The sequence below is a fragment of the Podarcis muralis genome, chromosome Z, assembly GCF_964188315.1.
Source record: "Podarcis muralis chromosome Z, rPodMur119.hap1.1, whole genome shotgun sequence".
NCBI classification, from domain to species: Eukaryota; Metazoa; Chordata; class Lepidosauria; order Squamata; family Lacertidae; genus Podarcis; species Podarcis muralis.
Genome location: NC_135673.1, coordinates 905,928 through 916,256, shown reverse-complemented (window position 1 = coordinate 916,256; position 10,329 = coordinate 905,928). Strand labels below are relative to the sequence as shown.

At 48.9% G+C, this 10,329-nt stretch overlaps 1 protein-coding gene across 1 annotated transcript in view; it reads left to right on the top strand.

Annotated features, from left to right (window-relative positions):
• Positions 1-4,257: 4,257 nt before the first annotated feature.
• The window catches only part of LOC114589498 (spectrin alpha chain, non-erythrocytic 1), a 267,143-nt gene continuing 261,071 nt past the window's right edge, over positions 4,258-10,329 (top strand). Inside the window, exon 1 of the mRNA XM_077922609.1 lies at positions 4,258-4,387. The gene's annotated coding sequence lies outside the window, so the exon portion shown is untranslated. The remainder of the gene's footprint in view (positions 4,388-10,329) is intronic.

Here is a 10,329-nt window from a genome sequence, read left to right as displayed (position 1 = left end):
CAGGGGGGGCCGGCTGCACCGGGCGCAACATCTGAGGGGGGGCGCGCTAATCTAGTGGAAGAGACTTGAGTGCTAAAATCCACGGGTTAGGGGGCGCAAATCACTTGCCTTGCCCCGGGTGCTGACAACCCACGCTACGCCACTGAACCTGGACGCTTTGTAGCACTCGCTCCAGAATATAGTTCTAATGGAGAAAAGTATGTATAACTTCAGATTTCAACGAGGACTCTGCGCTTCAATTGGGAGAAAGCCACACTTGCAGATCTCAGGAGATGCTGGATTTCGGCATCAATGTTCTAGAGTCCTTTGCAGGTTCTCCATCGGTCGGAGAAAATCACAGAGGCCAAGCAGAGAATATTGAGAAGCAGAGTAGCTAGTAAGCCTGATCTTTATTGAACTGCTGCAACAAGGTGCTCCCCTCACACGCAGGAGGAAAGAGGAGGACCCCGAACAAAGGTGTGTCCGTCCATATATTGACATTTCCCCCCAGCATAGCTGTCAAGCGTCCCTTATTTGGCGGGCAGTCCCTTATCCCAGCGCCGTGTCCCGCTGCTGTCCCTTATTGATGGATGTCCCTTCAATTTCCCGGGTTTCAAAGGAAGCAGCTCCTCTCCCTGCCGTCCAGGGAGGAGGGAGGCTCCAACTGTGTTGTTTGGCTGCCCGGTCTGCCCCCCTCCGGCCTCCTCTCACCAGCCTCGGCCCCTGGGAGCCCGCCGGGACTGGCGGGAGCCTCGGGCCCTTCTGCCACCATCCTCCTTGCGACCGCCGAACTGGGCATCTCTGCCTGGGGCCTCCCCTCTGCCCGTCGCCGCCGCTCCCACTAGGCCGTACTACGGTTGTGCCGCCGAAGGACCCGGATGAGATGGGCAGCCTGGCATGGCCTGTGAATTGCTGAGGAGCCTTGAGAGGAGAGCGAGGGCAACCATAGAGAAAGCAGTTCAGAGAGAGGAGGAAGAGGAGGAGGCGGAGGTGTGGGCAGGTGTCCCAAGGGCTACAAGGGAAGGACCGCAAGCGCTTCTCCCATAGATTTGGAGTGGTAGACTAGCATAGATGGTCTGATCTGCAGGTTTACTTCAGGCGCTATCCCCCCCCCCCTTCCTCCCACCCCGCCTGATGGAACTGAGAGCTGCAGATGGAGCACGAGAGAAAAGATACAGAACTGCAGCAGCATCTTTGTAGCTTGGACTTCATTTTGCGCGAAAAGTGGTTGCTGCTTGTAGTTATTTAATTGCAGTGTTTCATCGGCTGGTGTCTTGAGCAGCAACCTCTGGAAACGAAGGGCTAAAAACCGGCGCTGCTCTCCCAAATTACCGTGTTTTTTGCTCTATAAGACTCACTTTTTCCCTCCTAAAAAGTAAGGGGAAATGTGTGTGCGTCTTATGGAGTGAATGCAGGCTGCGCAGCTATCCCAGAAGCCAGAACAGGAAGAGGGATCGCTGCTTTCACTGCACAGCGATCCCTCTTGCTGTTCTGGCTTCCGAGATTCAGAATATTTTTTTCTTGTTTTCCTCCTCCCAAAACTAGGTGCGTCTTGTGGTCTGGCGCGTCTTATAGAGCGAAAAACACGGTATCTGGTCCCTTTTAACTTCGTATTTCAGCTGGTTGACTAAAATCCCTTATTTTGGCTGATCCCTTATTTTCAAGGCTGCTGGCCCCTTATTTTCAAATCTGTCAGTTGACAGCTATGCCCCCCCAGTTAGGAAAACGAGTGCAGGCAGCCTTTCTGTTTCAGATTTCCGCTGTCCCACAATGCGTACCTTACGCAGCCCTGTGTTTTGAGGGAGGCCAACCTCAGCTAGAAACAGCTGCCTGGACGAGTTTTCTTTTATGCTGGCTAAGCTTTTGTTTTCCAGCTGCTGCAGGAATTTATGTATAGGTTGGGGGGGCGGTTGCCCCTCCAGCAGATCTCATGCACACGCAGCCCACTGCCAAAACCAGCACAATCACCTTTTGTGACTTTTGTGATTTGTCCCCACAAAACCCTTCCTAGCAGTTTCTTCCTATCTATTCAAAGGGCGTCTGCTGCACGAGACCAAATGTAAGAATTTGCTGACTGATGTATCTCTGTACCGGCTCACTGGGGGAACTTCCAAAATTCATCTAGACATGTGAGTTCAGCTACTCAGCAGCCCCTCTGCCTGAGGGATAATTCCCGACATCCTGATACCTGAGTGCCGGACAGGGAGCCGTTCCAGAAAGAACAAACCCAGAGGAAGACAAAAGGGTGGGATTCACTTGGCTGGGAAATAGGGAAATGTGAATATAATAATAATAATAATAATAATAATTTATTATTTATACCCCGCCCATCTGGCTGAGTTTCCCCAGACACTCTGGGCGGCTCCCAATCAAGTGTTAAAAACAATACAGCATTAAATATCAAAAACTTCCCTAAATATCACTTTTGTTACACTTGATGAGTGGAGGGCAAGGGGAACTATGGGGCAGGGTCCAGGATGCTCAGATTACTGCCACCAGACCTCCCCATTCATGATGTAAACGTGATGTATGAGTGATGTAGTTTGGGCGTGGGTGGGTGACATGGCAAATAGAAGGGGAAGAAATGGAGGCAGTGAGAGATTTGACTTTCTTGGGCTCCGTGATCACTGCAGATGGTGACAGCAGCCACGAAATTGAAAGACGCCTGCTTCTTGGGAGAAGGGCAATGACAGGCCTAGACAGCATCTTAAAAAGCAGAGACATCAGCTTGCCAACAAAGGTCCATATAGTTAAAGCCATGGTTTTCCCAGTAGTGATGTATGGAAGTGAGAGCTGGACCATAAAGAAGGCCGATCGCCGAATAATTATGGTGAATTCTGCTGCTGGAGGAGACTCTTGAGAGTCTCAAACTTACAAACTGACCTCTACTCATAAACTCTTACCCCAAATTCTGTAACGAATTATTGTGTTATACATATCCTTGTGAGTTTGAGTTTGTAATAATATGAATGCAGTAATGTTATAATTTCTCCCCCTGCAGTGCAGAAATCTCTAATGATCATCATCCTCGGCCTGCCTTTTTCCAGCCACTCTGGGCGGTCCCAGCATAACAAGAACAACAACAACGATGATGATGATGATGATGATGATGGTGATGTTATGATTTAGACACCTGCCATGCAGAAATCTCTATTATTATTATTATTATTAGTAGTAGTAGTATGATTTAGATGCCTGCCATGCAGAAATCTCTAACAATAATAATAATATGAATGATAATAATAATAATATGCCTTTTCCCAGCCAAATAATGCAGAAAATAAGAATAAGAAAAATAATAATAATATGAATGCAGTACTGTAATGTTATGATTTCTACCCCTGCCATGCAGAAAATATAATGATAATGATAATAATAATAATAATATGAATGCAGTTATGTTACGATTTCTAGCTCTGCAATGCAGAAAATACTACTACTACTATTAATTATTATTATTATTAATAATAATATGAATGCAGTAATGTTCCGATTTCTACCCCTGCAATGCAGAAAATAAGAAAATAATAATAATAATAATAATAATAATAATAATAATAATAATAATATGAATGCAGTAATGTTATCATTCCTCCCCCAGCAATGCAGAAAATTATAATAAGAATAAGAAAAATAATAAGAATATGAATGCACTAATTTATCATGCCTCCCCCTGCAATGCAGAAATCTCTAATAATAATAATAGAATAAGAATAAGAATACAAATGCAGTAATGTTATCATTCCTCTCCCTGCAATGCAGAAAATAAGAATGAGAAAAAGGAAAATAATAAGAATAATATGAATGCACTAATGTTATCATTCCTCCCCCTGCAATGCAGAAAATAATAATAATAATAATAATAATAATAATAATAATAATAATAATAATAATAATAATAATATGAATGCAGTAATGTTATCATTCCTCCCCCTGCAATGCAGAAAATAATAAGAAAAAGAGAAATAATAATAAGAATAATAAGAATAATAGGAATGCACTAACGTTATCATTCCTCCCCCTGCAATGCAGAAATCTCTAGTCACCCCCCCCTCCCACCCCGGTCTGCATTTCCCCAGCAAAATAGGAATATTCCCCAGCGCAATCAATGGGAGCCGAATGACAGCTCTGCAATAGCTCAACCCGGCCGAGGGGGCGGGGGGTGGGTTGCTCCCGCCGCCGGCCAATCCCGCGCCGCTACGTCAGCTCAGCCGGGATCCGCCCTTCGCCCGGGATCGCCTCTGCAGCAGCTGCTTATCTCCCAGCCGCAGACGCCCCTGCGCAGAAGATCTCCCCCCTTGCGACGAATTTACACCCCTGTTTTCCCCCTCCTTGCCTTTTCTTCTCCTCTAACCGACCGGATCCCTACCAGATCCCTTCCAGATCCCCAGCGGGAAGCCCAGAAAAGGTGAGCTAATCTTCCTCCTCCTCTTCATCTTTCCCCATCCCCCAACAATGGCTTCCCTTTGTCTTCCGGCTGGGCGAGGCCAGGGCAAGGGATCGGGCCATTTCCCGAAGGATCGAGGCAGGGGATCTGCTCGTGGCGGGGTCGGGTCGGGCGTTTCCCGAAGCATTTTTGCAGGGAATCCGCCCCTTCCCAATAGATTTTCGCAGGGAATCGGCCCGTGGGAGGAATCGGGCGTTTCCCAGAGCGTTTTTTTTGCAAGGAATCTGCCCATTGCAAAGACTCGGGCCCTTTCCCAAAGGATCTAGGCAGGGGATCTGCTCGTGGCGGCGGCAGGGGGGGGGGGTCGGGCGTTTCCCGAAGCATTTTTTTTTGCAATGAATCTTCTTTCTCCCGAAGCTTTTCGGCAGGGGATCGGCCCCTTCCCAAAGGATTCCGGCAGGGGATCTGCTGATTGCAGGGGATCAGGCCCTTCCCAAAAGCTTTCTTGGCAACGTTTGCCTTTTTTCAAGGGAAATTCCCTTATTCTGAATAGGATTCCTCGCAAGAAAAGGGGAAAGTGGACAGCTATGTTTATTGCAGGGAATCTGCCCTTTCGCAAAGCCTTTTTGCAGGGGATCTGCTCATGGCAGGGGATCAGGCCCTTCCCAAAGCTTTTCGGCAGGGAATCTGCCCCTTTCAGGGAATCTGCCCATTGCACAGAATCTGTCCCTTCCCAAAGCTTTGCAAGGGATCTGCTGATCCCCAAAGCTTTCTTTTTTGCAAGGAATCTTCCCCTTGTAGGGAATCTGCCCTTTCCCAAAGGATTTCTACAGGGAATCTGCTCAGGGCAGGGAATCAGGCCCTTCCTAAAGGATTTTGTTTGCACTGGAATCTGCTCATGGCAGGGGATCAGGCCCTTCCCAAAGGATTTTTGCAGGGAACCAACACATTCCTATAGCTTGTTTGCAGGGAACCTGCTCTTCGCAAGGAATCTGCCCCTTCCCAGAGGATTTTTGAAGGGAATCTGCTCATTGCAGGGGATCTGCCCTTTCCCAAAGCTTGGCAAGGAATCTGCTTTTCCCCAAAGCTATTTTGACAGGGAATCTGCTCAGGCCAGGGGATAGGGCCCTTCCCAAAGCATTTTTGACAGGGAATCTGCTCAGGCCAGGGGATAGGGCCCTTCCCAAAGCTTTTTTGACAGGGAATCTGCTTTTCCCAAAGCTCTTTTGGCAAGGAATCTGCCCTTTTTGAAAGCTTTGCAAGGAATCTACCCCTTGTAGAGAATCTGTCCTTCCCAAAGGATTTCTGCAGGAAATCTGCCCTTTCCCAAAGGATCTTTGCAGGGAATCTGCTCATGTCAGGGGATCGGCCCTTCCGAAGCTTTTTTGCAGGGAATCTGCCCCTTCCCAAAGGATTTCTGCAGGGAATTTGCTCACTGCAGGGGATCTGCCCTTTCTGAAAGCTTTGCAAGGAATCTGCTTTTCCCCAAAGCTTTTTTGGCAGGGAATCTCCTCATGGCAGGGGATCAGGCCCTTCCCGAAGCATTTTTGCAGGGGATCTGCCCTTTCCCCAAGGATTTTAGTAGGGAATCAGTCCATTGCAGGGAATCTGCCCCTCCCCAAAGATTTATTTAGCAGGAAATCAGCACACACCCCCCCAAAGCTGGTTTGCAAGGGAATCTGCCCTTTCCCAAAGGATCCTTGCAGGGAATCTGCCCGTGGGAGGGAATCTGCCCCTTCCCAAAGGATTCTTGCAAGGGATCTGCTCAGGGCAGGGGATTGGGCCCTTTCCCAAAGCTTTTTGGCAGGGGATCCGCCCCTTCGCAAAGCATTTTGCAGGGGATCTGCTCATGGCAGGGGATCAGGCCCTTCCCAAAGTTTTTCGGCAGGGAATCTGCCCCTTTCTGGGAATCTGCCCATTGCACAGAATCTGTCCCTTACCAAAGCTTTGCAAGGGATCTGCTGATCCCCAAAGCTTTTTTGCAAGGAATCTACCCCTTCTAGGGAATCCGCCCTTTCCCAAAGCATTTTTGACAGGGAATCTACCCCTCCCCAAAGGATTTCTTCAGGGATAGCATGTTTGCAGAGAATCTGCCCCTGGCAGGGAATCAGGCCCTTTCCCAAAGCTTTGCCCCTTTTCAAGGAATCTTCTTTCTCCCAAAGCCTTTTTGTAGGGAATCTGCTTTTCCCCCAAACTGATTTGCAGGGAATCTCACCCTTGCAAGGAATCTGCCCTTTCCCAAAGGATTTTTGCAGGGAATCCGCCCCTTGCAGGGAATCTTCCCATTGCACAGAATCCGCCCCTTCCCAAAGCTTTGCAAGGAATCTGCTTTTTCCCAAAGGATTTTGGCAAGGAATCTGCTCCTGGCAGGGGATCGGGCCCTTCCCAAAGCTTTTTTGGCAAGGAATCTACCCCTTCTAGGGAATCGGCTTTCCCCCCAAGCTTTTTTGCAGGGAATCTGCTCTTTCCCAAAGCTTTTTATGGCAGGGAATCTGCCCCTTCCCAAAGGATTCTTGCAAGGGATCAGCTCAGGGCAAGGGATTGGGCCCTTCCCAAAGCTTTTTGGCAGGGGATCCGCCCCTTCGCAAAGCATTTTTGCAGGGGATCTGCTCATGGCAGGGGATCGGGCCCTTCTCAAAGCATTTTGACAGGGAATCTACTCATGGCAGGGAATCTCCCCCTTGCAGGCAATCTGCTTTTCCCCAAAGCTGATTTGCAGGGAATCTGTCCCTTGCAAGGGAATCTGCCCCTTGCCCCTTCCTTCCTTTCCTCCTTCCCTCCATCCTTCCTTCCCTCCCTCCTTCCTTTGTCCCTCTTTCTTTATTGTCCCTCTTCCTTCCTTCCTTCCCTCCTCCCTTCCTTCCTTCTTCCTTCCCTCCTTCCTTCCTCCCTCCTTCCTTCCTTCCTCCCTCCCTCCCTTCCTCCCTCCCTCCCTCCCTTCCCTGCCCTCCCTCCCTCCCTCCCTCCCTCCCTCCCTCCTACCTTTCCTCCTTCCCTCCATCCTTCCTTCCTTCCCTGCCTCCTCCCTCCCTCCCTCCTTTCTTCCCTCCTTCCTTCCTTTCCTCCTTCCCTCCATCCTTCCTTCCTTCCCTCCCTCCTTCCCTCCCTTCATTTCATTCCTTTTCTTTCTTCTCCATTCCATCCCTCCCTCCTTCCTTCCTTCCTTCCCTCCCTCCCTCCTTCCTTCCTTCCTCCATCTTTCCTTCCTTCCCTCCCTCCTTCCTTCCTTCCTTCCCTCCCTCCCTCCTCCCTCACACACACACACTCACTTCCTTTCATTTCTCCCTCTCACTGTCCCTCTTTTCCTCTTCTTTGCCTCACTTCCTCTCGTTTCCCCTCATTTTCATCCATATGTCCTCTCACTTCCTCTTATTTGCCCTCTCACTTCCTCTCATTTCCCCTCTCTTTTCCTCTCATTTCCTTTCATTTGCCCTCTCACGTCCTTTCCTTTACCTTCTCTTTTCTTCTCGTTTCCACATTTGCATTGGGAGGAACGTTGGAAATCAATGGTAGGACCTCCATATTTTGATGGAGAACCTCTTTGATTTGCCCTCTCACTTCCTTTCATTTGCTCTCTTTTCCTCTCATTTCCTCTCACTTACTCTTGTTTCCCCTCATTTCCATTCATTTACCCTCTCATTTCCTCTCTTTCCCTCTCACTTCCTTTCATTTGTCTTCTTTTCCTCTCACTTCCTCTTCCTTCCTCTTTCCCCCCTCATTTCCTCTCATTTGCCCTCTCACTTTCATTTGCCCTCTTTTCCTCTCATATCCTCTCGCTTCCTCTCGTTTCCCCTCACTTCCTCTCATTTGCTCTCTCACGTCCTTTCCTTTGCCCTCGCTTTTCCTCACGTTTCCCCTCGTTTCCCCATTTCCGTGGGAGGAACGTTGGAAGGGGTGGTAGGACCCCCATATATATATAATTTTCAGTTTGCATTTTATCCTGGTTTAAAATAAATAGTTCTTAGCTTGCATTTTTTTTGCAACAGCAGGAAATAGAAAAGGAAGGAAGGAAGGAAAGAGGGAAGGAGGAAGGGAAGGAAGGAGGGAGGGAAGAAAGGGAGGGAGGGAAGGAAGGAGGGAGGGAGGGAGGGAAGGAGGAAGGAAAGAAGGAGGGAGCGAGGGAAGGAAGTAGGGAGAGAGGAGGGAGGGAATGAAGGAAGGAGGGAAGGAAGGAGGGAGGGAGGGAATGAAGGAGGGAGGGAGGGAAGGCAGGAAGGAAGGAAGGAGGGATGGAATGGAGAAGAAAGAAAAGGAATGAAATGAAAGGAGGGAGGGAGGGAAGGATGGAGGGAAGGAAGGAAGAAGGGAAGAAAGGAGGGAGGGAGGAGGCAGGGAAGGAAGGAAGGATGGAGGGAAGGAGGAAAGGCAGGAAGGAAGGAGGGAGGGAGGAAGGAGGGAAGGAAGGAAGGAAGAGGGACAAGAAAGAAAGAGGGACAAAGGAAGGATGGAGGGAAGGAAGGAAGGAGGGAGGTAAGGAAGGTTGGAGGGGAGGAACGTTGGAAGGGATGGTTGGACCCCCATATTTCCATGGGAGGAACTTTGGAAATCCATGGTAGGACCTCCATCTTTTGACCCCAGACCCTCCTTGCCTTCCAGACCATGGACCTCTCCGGGATGAAGGTTCTGGAGAGGAAGTGAGGGGAAACAGGAGGAAGCGAGAGGGCAAAGGAAAGGAAGTGAGAGGAAAAGAGAGGAAAAAGAGGGCAAAGTAAAGGAAATGAGAGGAAGTGAGAGGAAAAGAGGGCAAATGAAAGGAAGTGAGAGGAAGTGAGAGGAAAAGAGGAAAAGAAAGGAAGTGAGAGGGCCAATAAGAGGAAAAGAGAGGGCAAATTAAAGGAAGTAAGAGAGCAAATGAGAGGAAAAGAGGGCAAATGAAAGGAAGAAAGAGGAAAAGAGAGGGCCAATGAAAGGAAGTGAGGGCAAATGAGAGGAAAAGAGAGGGCAAATGAAAGGAAGTGAGGGGAAAAGGGAGGAAAAGAGAGGAAAAGAGGGCAAATTGATGGTAGGACCTCCATCTTTTGAGGGAGAACCTCTTGGAGATCCATGGTAGGACCTCCATCTTTTGAGGGAGAACCTCTTGGAAATCCATGGTAGGACCTCCATCTTTTGATGGTAGGACCTCCATCTTTTGAGGGAGAACCTCTTGGAGATCCATGGTAGGACCTCCATCTTTTGATGGTAGGACCTCCATCTTTTGAGGGAGAACCTCTTGGAAATCCATGGTAGGACCTCCATCTTTTGATGGTAGGACCTCCATCTTTTGAGGGAGGACCTCTTGGAGATCCATGGTAGGACCTCCATCTTTTGAGGGAGAACCTCTTGGAGATCCATGGTGGGACCTCCGTCTTTTGACCCCAGACCCTCTTTCCCTTCCAGACCATGGATCTCTCCGGGGTGAAGGTTCTGGAGAGGAAGTGAGGGGGAACGGGAGGAAGCGAGAGGGCAAAGGAAAGGACATGAGAGTGCAAATAAGAGGAAAAGAGAAGAAACAAGAGGAAGTGAGAGGGAGAGGAAGAGAGTGGAAATGAAAGGAAGTGAGAGAGCAAAGGAGAGGGCAAATGAAAGGAAACGAGAGGAAGTGAGAGGAAAAGAGGGCAAATAAAAGGAAGTGAGAGGGCAAATGAAAGGAAGTGAGGGCCAATGAAAGGAAGTGAGAGGGCAAATGAAAGCAACTGAGAGGAAATGAAAGGAAGTGAGAGGAAAAGAGAGGGCAAATGAAAGGAAGTGATGGCAAATGAAAGGAAGTGAGAGGGCAAATGAAAGGAAGTGAGAGGGCAAATGAAAGGAAGTGAGGGGAAACGAGAGGAAGTGAGAGGGCAAATGAAAGGAAGTGAGAGGAAGTGAGAGGGCAAATAAGAGGAAAAGAGAGGGCAAATGAAAGGAAGTGACAGGGCAAATGAAAGGAAGTGAGAGGAAATGAGAGGAAAAGAGTGGGCAAATGGGAGGAAGTGAGGGGAAACGAG